Source organism: Phyllostomus discolor, chromosome 6, assembly GCF_004126475.2.
Source record: "Phyllostomus discolor isolate MPI-MPIP mPhyDis1 chromosome 6, mPhyDis1.pri.v3, whole genome shotgun sequence".
Classification (NCBI taxonomy): Eukaryota; Metazoa; Chordata; class Mammalia; order Chiroptera; family Phyllostomidae; genus Phyllostomus; species Phyllostomus discolor.
In genome coordinates, this window is record NC_040908.2 from 121,005,516 (window position 1) to 121,013,954 (window position 8,439).

Here is an 8,439-nt window from a genome sequence, read left to right on the forward strand (position 1 = left end):
ATAGTTCAGCATCACCTAACCAGTAAAAATGAGGCTGGGACTTGAACTCCAGTCCCCTAGTACTAAATTCGATACTTTCTACTGTACAGCCTTCACACTTGCTTTAACTGTGGGTACCATTCTCCACCCGAAATCTTACCTCGGCCAAATGTTGCCTGTGGCTGGGGCCACGTGGAGACCTCAGGCCAGCACCCACCTCCCATTCCCCGTCTGCCCTCGGCGGCTCCCTAGGCAGGGCCAGGGAACCACAGGGCGCCAGGGTGTCGCTTTGAGATCCCCTGCCTTCCGCACCCTGCACAGCGTGCTGCTCCTGGGAAGGCGCAGAGGGCTCCCGAGGTGAGGGGAGGGCAGCCAGTGGCTTCCTGAAGTGGCCTTGGGAATGTCTCCGTCACTGATGGCTTTCTCCTTCCTCCCCCAGATCTGGAGTCACACATTGTATGCAACTACTCAAGTCTTACACAGGTGCTGGAGCAGTTCCCTAGCAGCCGCACCTCTATTTGCAAGAAGAGACAACGGAAGTGCAAGGGTCACTTTATGCATCTTTAACGGTTTTGGTTTTTATTTTTGATTTTTGTAAAAGCTGCTTTTTTAAATCTCCCGCCTCTCCCTACGTTCCCCCTCTTAGCCTCTGCCCTTCCGGCTCCATCCCTTCTCCCACCTGACCAGGCACTTCCTCTCTGCTCTTCTTCCCTCCCCCAGCACCCACCCCCGGGACCCCAGTCTAGTGGCAAATAGAGAGGAGGGTTTCTTGCGGTGGTTCCGGGGAAGGCGCTGTGTTCCCTTCAGAGAGTGTGACAGATGTAGCCCTCCAGTCCAGGGTGGGCACTCAGAGCCGTTGAGCAAGCTACATCTTTGGGGGATTGTTTCCTTTTTGATTTTTCTCAAGCAAGATTAGTCTAGGACAGCACCATGTCCTGACTCAAATGAAATGTGTTCTGAGAACCATTGGAACAGACCAAGAACGAAACCACCTGATTAGTTAGGAGTGTTTATAGCAGCTTAATAAAGCAGCTCCTGTTCTTTCACTGGGAGAACTTGGGGCGGGGGGAGCAATATGGGAGGGAAGAGGGGAGAGAGGTGCTTACCTGCCGGCTTTGGTTTGTGAGGTCTCAGGCCAGACTGCCCCGCGCCACCCTCTCATTTGCACAGCAATGCGCACTGACCCGGCACTTCCCCCGAAGGTAGTTTGGACCTCAGACCTGCTAAGCAGCTGCAGGGTGGGGGGATCCCAGCCTCTCAGAGCCTTGGAAGGCCAGGTACCCTCTGTAATCCAGACCTTGGCCTCTGAGCCCTCATGGACCCACTCTGATGAGGACCCACCTCCTGATTAGAGTGGGAACCTGTGGTGTTTCTTGCCCTTCCTGCCGCCCTTCCCAGTGCCAGGACTCACCCATCTGTCTGTGGGGCCGGCAGGCAGGCCAGGCTCTTGGTTACCTTTGCCACTCACGGCCAAAGTGAAGGAACCACATTCCAGATGGGTGCTGGTGGCTTTGAAGGTCAGTACAGTGAAGGAAAGCAATAGCAATAAACATTTCATAGACTCATGGGACAGAAGGGACCTTAGCAATCATCTCATCCATTCCCCTATTCGACAGATGAGGATGCTGAGGCCACGAGAAGAGGAAAGGACTTCCCTAGAGCTTGTAGTAAATTAGCATTAAATGCAGCCTTCCTACCTAGGGGCGTGTTGCCCACAAAAATTTACCTAGGGATGGGTTGGCTTGGTTTTGTAAAAATTAAGTCAGCAGGGCCCACATCTGGTGAGCTCTGGAACAGCATCTGTCTGGGTCTTTGTTCTTTTTCTCCAGACTCCACAGGCAGGGGTTAAAAACTGGGCAGAGGTTACATTGGGACAGATGGCAGGAACAGAAATTGCAAAAGAAGAAATAGCATTTGGAAATTCTGTGAAGACATTTGGAATGTTTGCCCCATACCTGACTCCAGCCCTAGGGGCACGGGCAGGTGGGCTGGCTGAAAGAATGCGTTTAAGGACAGTGGCTCCTCATCTTCAGTGGAAGATGAGGGTGAGGCCCAGGAGACACGGGACCTCCTGGGAGAAGAGGGGTTCCTTGGACAGGAGGCCCCCCTAGTCTCAGCAGGAGGCTGGCTCGTCCAGGACTGACCCCCTGTACCCAGCACTTGGCTGGGCCAGCAGCCCCCTAGTGGGGCTGTGGGCATTTTGCTGTACAAAATACGATCATTGATAACATTTGGGACTTTTAAATAACTTTTTCCATTTAAATTCATGCAAACTTGGACATATCCCTACCCCTACTCCTTTACTCCCTAAAGGAGGAAAAATTCAGGAACTCTTGAGCCAGAAGGACCTCAGAGGTTGTCTGGCCATTCCAGGTGGGCAGAGCCCACCAGCATCCTCCACCCAGAGCCAGGAGTTGGGGGCCACCTTCTTGGCCGTCCAGGGGCCTGTAGGACCAGTAAGGAGAAGCCCAGCTATTCTAAATGGTCTGTTGAAGTTTTATTTTAAAACAAAGTTTTCCAGTGTTAATCCATTTTTTTGCAAATACCTCCTCCTACTCTCTGGTTTTGTAAGGGTGGATGAAGGGTGGTTATATTATGTCATGTTTGGAAAATGCCAAAATAATGATAACAATAATAAGAGGAAACGTCTGCATTCGTCAGGTGCTTCATAGATTTCAGAGCACTTCACGGCCTTTAATGTACTGGCCCCGAGACAGAGGGACAGGGTCAGACGAGGAAACTGGGTCTGGAAGGAAAGGGAACTGCCCCAAGGGAGCAGCTGCTGGTGTCCCGACAGCCTCCCCCTGTCCCTGCTGCCTCTGATGGGCTGGAGTGGGGCCACGGGGGAGAAAGAGGAGACTTAGGAGTGACCGTGCTATTTTTGTTCTTTCCACACCAGTAAGCAACAACTAATGCCTAGTACCTTGCAGTTCACAAAGCAACTTCACACCCACCCCCTGCTATAACGCTGTGGATGAGAGGATTCCCCCCGTTTGGCTCGTGAGGAAACTCAGAGTGACTTGCTCCGAAGTGGCAGAGCCACTTGAATCCCAGTCTGTCTGCTGTCTTTTCCTCCCCGTCCGACTCCACCACACACAGCCTCGCAGACGGAAACATCCACAATCTTCACCCCCTCTCGGTCCTAGTCTGTGATTCAGAATCAGAGACAGGCCCCAGGGCGTAAACAAGGCTGTGGTCTGGAAGAGCCCAAGCCCAGCGCCCCTTTTTCTGTGTGAGTGTCGGAGCCCCAGCTCAGCTGGCCTCACCCTCTGGCGCCGATGGAGAGCCACGAGCCTGGCCAGGTGTGGGGAGTCCTTGCAGAGGGCCTGGGCCGCGAGCCGGGGCAGCGCTGTGCTTCGCTGGGATGGGCACACCTGGTAGTCCCACAGGTGTCTGCCAGGAGGTACCGTGGGTGTCATCCAAAGACACTGGGTGACCCACCAGTCAGGCTGGACAGAAGGTCAGAGCTAGAAGGGCCCTGTCATTGTAGGAAGGCCAGCAAGCTGGAGGACGGGGGTGTGCCCACCTGACAGTGGGCTGCAGCGCTGGGCCCGCTTGCCGCCCGCCACCGCCTCTCCCCAGTACCGCAGCCTGGCGGCCAGTGTTAGAGGTGTGCAGGTGGTCCCACAGCCAACCCTCTTCACTTCCCCCCTCTTCGGTTTGACTGCCTCTCAGTCTGGGGCCTAGAAAGCTGTGGTGCCCCCAGGTGGTGAGAGCCTGGAACCCAAAGCCTGAAGCAGTCTGCCACATTTAAAAATGTTTAAAATTTCTTCCCCATGAGACAGAGCAGTTGCTTTGCTGCCCCTCTCTCTCTCTCCCCCACCCCCAACCCCCTGCAATGACCCTAAAGTGAAATCCTATTCTCATCCCTAAATATTGAACAGGACACATACCTATTCCAAGTGGTTTTTCATGTACAAAGTACTTCGACATTGATTGCCAAAATACCCATTTTATAGATGGAAAAAACTAAGTCCCAGAGGCTTAAGAGACTTGCCAAAGGTCACAGAACTCATAAGAGAAAGAGCCAACATTTGAACTCTGCGGACCCTCGGCCTTCTGCTAGCACCTGCTGGGTCTTGGTGGCGGGGGGTGGGGGGGGGGGCTGCTGTCTGCCCCGCAGGTGACGGCCAGGCCCTAGACGCAGTGCCCAGTCCTTGCACCTCACCCATCTCTTACCTCTGGCCACCCAAACTGTTCTAAGTTTCTGAGATCTCCCAGGCGTGTGGGGGTGCTTCTTCGGAGGGGCTTGCTTTGTTCTGAGTGGCCTTGAGAAATGAATTGTGGGGCGTGAAGTCGGGCAGGCCTCTTGGTCACGGGACTGTGGGTCATTGTGCAGGTGGGCTCAGCCCGTCTCAGCGAGGCACTGGCTTAGCCAGGCCAGGAGCCCCGCAATCAGATTCCTCAACTCTGCTCTGTGGCCAGAGAGGGGGGGCCTGGGAGGCGTGCGTCAGTCTTGGTCACAGCACTCTGAATAGAAGGATCATTTGGAGGTCGCCATGGCATCGCTCCTCGGTTGCAGTTGACAGTACACGGGAGCTCTGCTTTTCCATTCTGCACTCCACCGAGTCACTGCAGGGCGTGCGGTGCCCAGCTGCTTGCCAAGCTTGGAGACACGGAGAGGGGTTAGTCAGGCAGTGGAGTGGGCAGGTGGGAAGCCAGCTGCAGGCCCGACCCACCTCCAAAAGCAGGGTCACGGTAGAGCACCCCCAGCCAGGCTGACATCAGAACCCACACCGGGGCCTCGAGGAGCTCAGGCTCCTGTGGGGCGTGTCAGGCTGGCTGGAGGATTTGCCCTTTACCTGTCTCCGTCCCCTCTCCCAGAGAACGCATTTCTGAGATCAGGTGTTCCATGGTCCCAGGACCCAGCCTTTCAAGTTCCTGCCAGGCCAGCTTCGACATTCCATTGCCAACCTCGCCTGAGCCCAACTTGGTCCCACACACTCAGTTTCAGCGGCTCCTCTCTGTCGCACATGCTGTTGAGTTCAGCCCCGTGGTCGAGTGAGCAGCACAGGAATTGGACTGGTTGTCACAAAGCCTGACAGGAAGCCAGAGCTTCCTCTTCCCTGTGGCCGCTTCCCTAGTGCCCAGGCTTCTTGCTGTGGCAGGGAGACCCTGTCCCCATTCCAGCTCCTGGTGGAGGGCTGCTTTCCTTCCAGAAGAGAACAGATAGAACAGCTTTGCAGATGAGTACAATACCAGCCCGTGGGAGTGACCTGGACGAAGCTGTCTTTGAGCCTGACCCCAGCAAGACCAGCATCTCCAGGCTCCAGCCGTCCTCCTCAAGCCCAAGAACCGGCGGAGTGGGACCACCCAGACCGCCAGCCCGGGTCAGCCAGCCAGGCCCCGGGTCTGGGGGGCACTCGGGCTTCTCCTCACCGAGGGGAGGCAAGTCCAGGCCTCTTAGCAAGTCGGAGTTGTCCGTAACGACCTTCAAAGGCCCAAAGGCCTGTCCCGTCTCCTGACTAAAAGGCATCTGCACCCGTTCCACATCACACGACGGAAACCCGACTCATGGCATGTGACATCCTGTGAGAGAGTGTTGTATATGAGTTTGTATTTTTTAATTCATTTTAATCTACAGGTTGGAATCTAATTTTTAAACTTTATTGGAATTTGCATTTTAAAAGCAAAAACATTTAAAATAATAATAAACCTTTGACCAGTGTCTTCCAAGTAGTTTGATCAAAGAACTTGTAGGTGTTTTCAAAACACAGCCTGGAGTGCAAATATCGGGAAGCCCCATGGCCTCGCTTGTGTATATGAAGTGTAAATTTGGTTTTGTTTTGTTGTTTTGGATTCCTTTGGGTTTTGTTTCATTTTGTTTTGAAGATCAGATAGTGATCACTCTGAAAGATTGAAGCCAAGAATTTGTAACTATGATATTTACTGTAAGCTGTAGAACATTCAATAACTATTAAAAAAAAGTTTCCAAAAAAAAGTCTGGGTGACCAGACTGGTGGTTCTTGGGGCAGGGGACACAGACCACCCCCTGAGCAGTGAGTCCCCTGGGCCGCTCCCCAAGTTGGCTCTGAACTTGTTTTCACCGCTCAGGCACCGCCTGTGCTGCATCTCCCTACAGGCCCAGCGGGCTGCCCTGGGCCTCGGGTGAGGGGCCTGGGGAGTGCTGGCAGCACCCGGACTAAGGGGTATGACACAGGAGCACACGGAGCCCGGAGCGCCCACCACACGTGGCTGGTGCGGCACTGTGTGCGTGGTAACGCTCGGTCGCACAACGCCATGGAAGTGTGCCCCGTTGTGAGGCCTGTCCTCAACAGGGACAGCTGAGGAAGGTGAGTACCTTGACCCAGGTTGCAGAGCTGGTGCGGGGAGAGTTGCAATGCATGCCTGGTCTGGCCCCGCAGCCCAGGCACCAAGCTGCACGTCTTCTCCCCCCACCCCCCCAGGCGGTGGTGCCTGGGCTCGCAGCAGGTGGACTCGTCGGGCGGGCCACGGGGAAGTCAGGTGGTGTCCGTCCAGATGTCCACCGGGTGTCGGCAGTGTTCGTCCTCAGCATCTCACTGGTGGCTCCCCTTTGGGCAGAGCCACTGTCCTGGTCCCGGGCGGGGCTGCTCTCCCTGGTCATCGTGGCCACCCTTTCCTTCCAGGGCCTGGCCCCCCAGTCTGTGCCTGCCCAGCCTCCAAGAACTCAGTCTCCTCGAATGGAGAGAAAACAGGCCCGAAGAGACTAAGGCACCTGGCGCACGCTCAAGCCGCGACCAGAACCCGGACTCCTGAGTCCAGCAGCCCTCCCCCCGAACCACCCTCTGTGCCTCCATAGCGCCCTCCCAGGCCCCCCCTCCTGTCCTCACCTGACAGGAGGCTCTTCTCCCTCCCCCTGGCAGAAAGCTCAGTCAGGTGGGGGGAGGGCAGCTCTGCCCACAGGCCGTGCCTGTGTGGGTCGCAGCCCTGCTCCAGGGCAGGGAGGGGTTTTCACCAGGACCTCGGCTCCAGGCCACAGTGGAGGGCTGAGGGCCAGGAGCAGGCAGGGAGGCTCCCCTGGAGGGGAGCGGGTGTGGGTGGAGTGCGGGGCGGTCAGCCCAAGGCTGCCAGGATGTAAGAGGGGACGAGCCAGGAAGGCTTCCAGGTGAGGGTGGGGTCCTGAAGGCCAGGACATCAGACGAAACACCCCTACCTTGATCCCTCAGTTTCTAATCCCACTCTTGGGATCTGGCCTCAACACCCCCAAGGGACAGGTGAAGAAACAGGCCAGAGCCCTACCATTCTTACCTTCTAGCTCAGAGAAAAGGGGGGATCGGGAAGGGAGCAGTGCTTACTACTTGGGACCCAGCACCAAGGTGGGGCGTCTGTTACCTGGCCTGGGAAGCCATTCCCAGCCTCCACCCTCGCTAGTACCTGTACCCGCCTTGCCCCAGGTGAGGGCCCTGGGGGGCGCTGTCCTCACCCCCGTGTGCCACCTCGGTCCTGGGTGAGTTGGAGGGGGTTGGCTGGAAGACACTGAGCACCAAACTCAGGTGCAGCTGAGCAGCTGGCAAGTAAGGACACAGGGCACCCTGGCAGCCCTGGAGCACTGCCTCGGGTGCCCCGGTGGCGCTCGCTGGCCCCCCGAACAGACGGCCTTCGGTGCTCCAGAGAAACCCTGACGTCCAGCCCCTCTCTGCTCCTTCCCCCTCTCCTGGAGCAGGTGCAGCTCTGTCTCCTGGGTCCTGAGAGGGGCTGTCCCTCCCCTCCCCACCTGAGCGCCCCAGAGAGAAGTCCGTGGTGTAGAGAGGGGAGGTGGGGAACTCGCAGTCTCAAGGCACGTGTGCCTACCCCTTCGGGAGAAGGGCCTCCCGCGGGCCCAGCAGCTGCCGCAGGGGCCGGTCATCCCACAGGCGTCCCCTCCACACCTCCCCAGGTTCCATCAAGGTCACTTGTGGTGCATCTGCCTCTCCTTGGGCCTCCTTCCTGTTAGTTTTTAAATGTGCCCCTCTCTTCCGTATTAAAAAGAAAAAACTTACCAAATACCAAAAGAACCCAGGCTGAACTGCAAGTCCCCTGTCCCTGGAGTCCACGGCCCCACCCACTATGGCCTGTCCTCACCACTCCCTGGAGAGGAGGCCGGCCCCGCCCACGTCTCCCAAAGAGGGGCTGCCCTGATCTTCCTGGCACCACAGCAGCAGTAGCGGCACCTCCTGACCTTGTGACCCGGCCCCCTGCTTCCCAGGTTCTCCTTCCCGGGCTTCCAGGATACTGCACCCCGGCCTGCCTGCCTGGAGCGGCCCAGTAGTCTGCCCTGAGCCCTCGCCCTGGAACGCGTCCCTGCCCGGGCCGGTGCAGGCGAGTGCCCACGTGAGCGCCTCCAGAGACCCGTCTCTCGAGAGGGCCAGGCCTCCATGTCCAGACGCCTCAGCACATCCAGTGGGGCTGTGTCCTGGGTGCCCCAGGACTGCTCTTCACCCACCCAGCTGTCCCTGACCCCTTGACCTGCATTCTATTACCAGGCCCCTGTAGTCGTGT

General features: G+C 57.1%; 1 protein-coding gene across 5 annotated transcripts in view; it reads left to right on the forward strand.

The window, feature by feature from the left end:
- Nucleotides 1–5,920, forward strand: part of FAM168A (family with sequence similarity 168 member A) — a 174,525-nt gene extending 168,605 nt beyond the window's left edge. For all 5 annotated transcript variants that reach the window (XM_028515969.2, XM_028515967.2, XM_028515968.2 and 2 more), the window contains one exon: nt 419–5,920. The gene's annotated coding sequence lies outside the window, so the exon portion shown is untranslated. The remainder of the gene's footprint in view (nt 1–418) is intronic.
- The last annotated feature ends 2,519 nt before the right edge of the window (nt 5,921–8,439 follow it).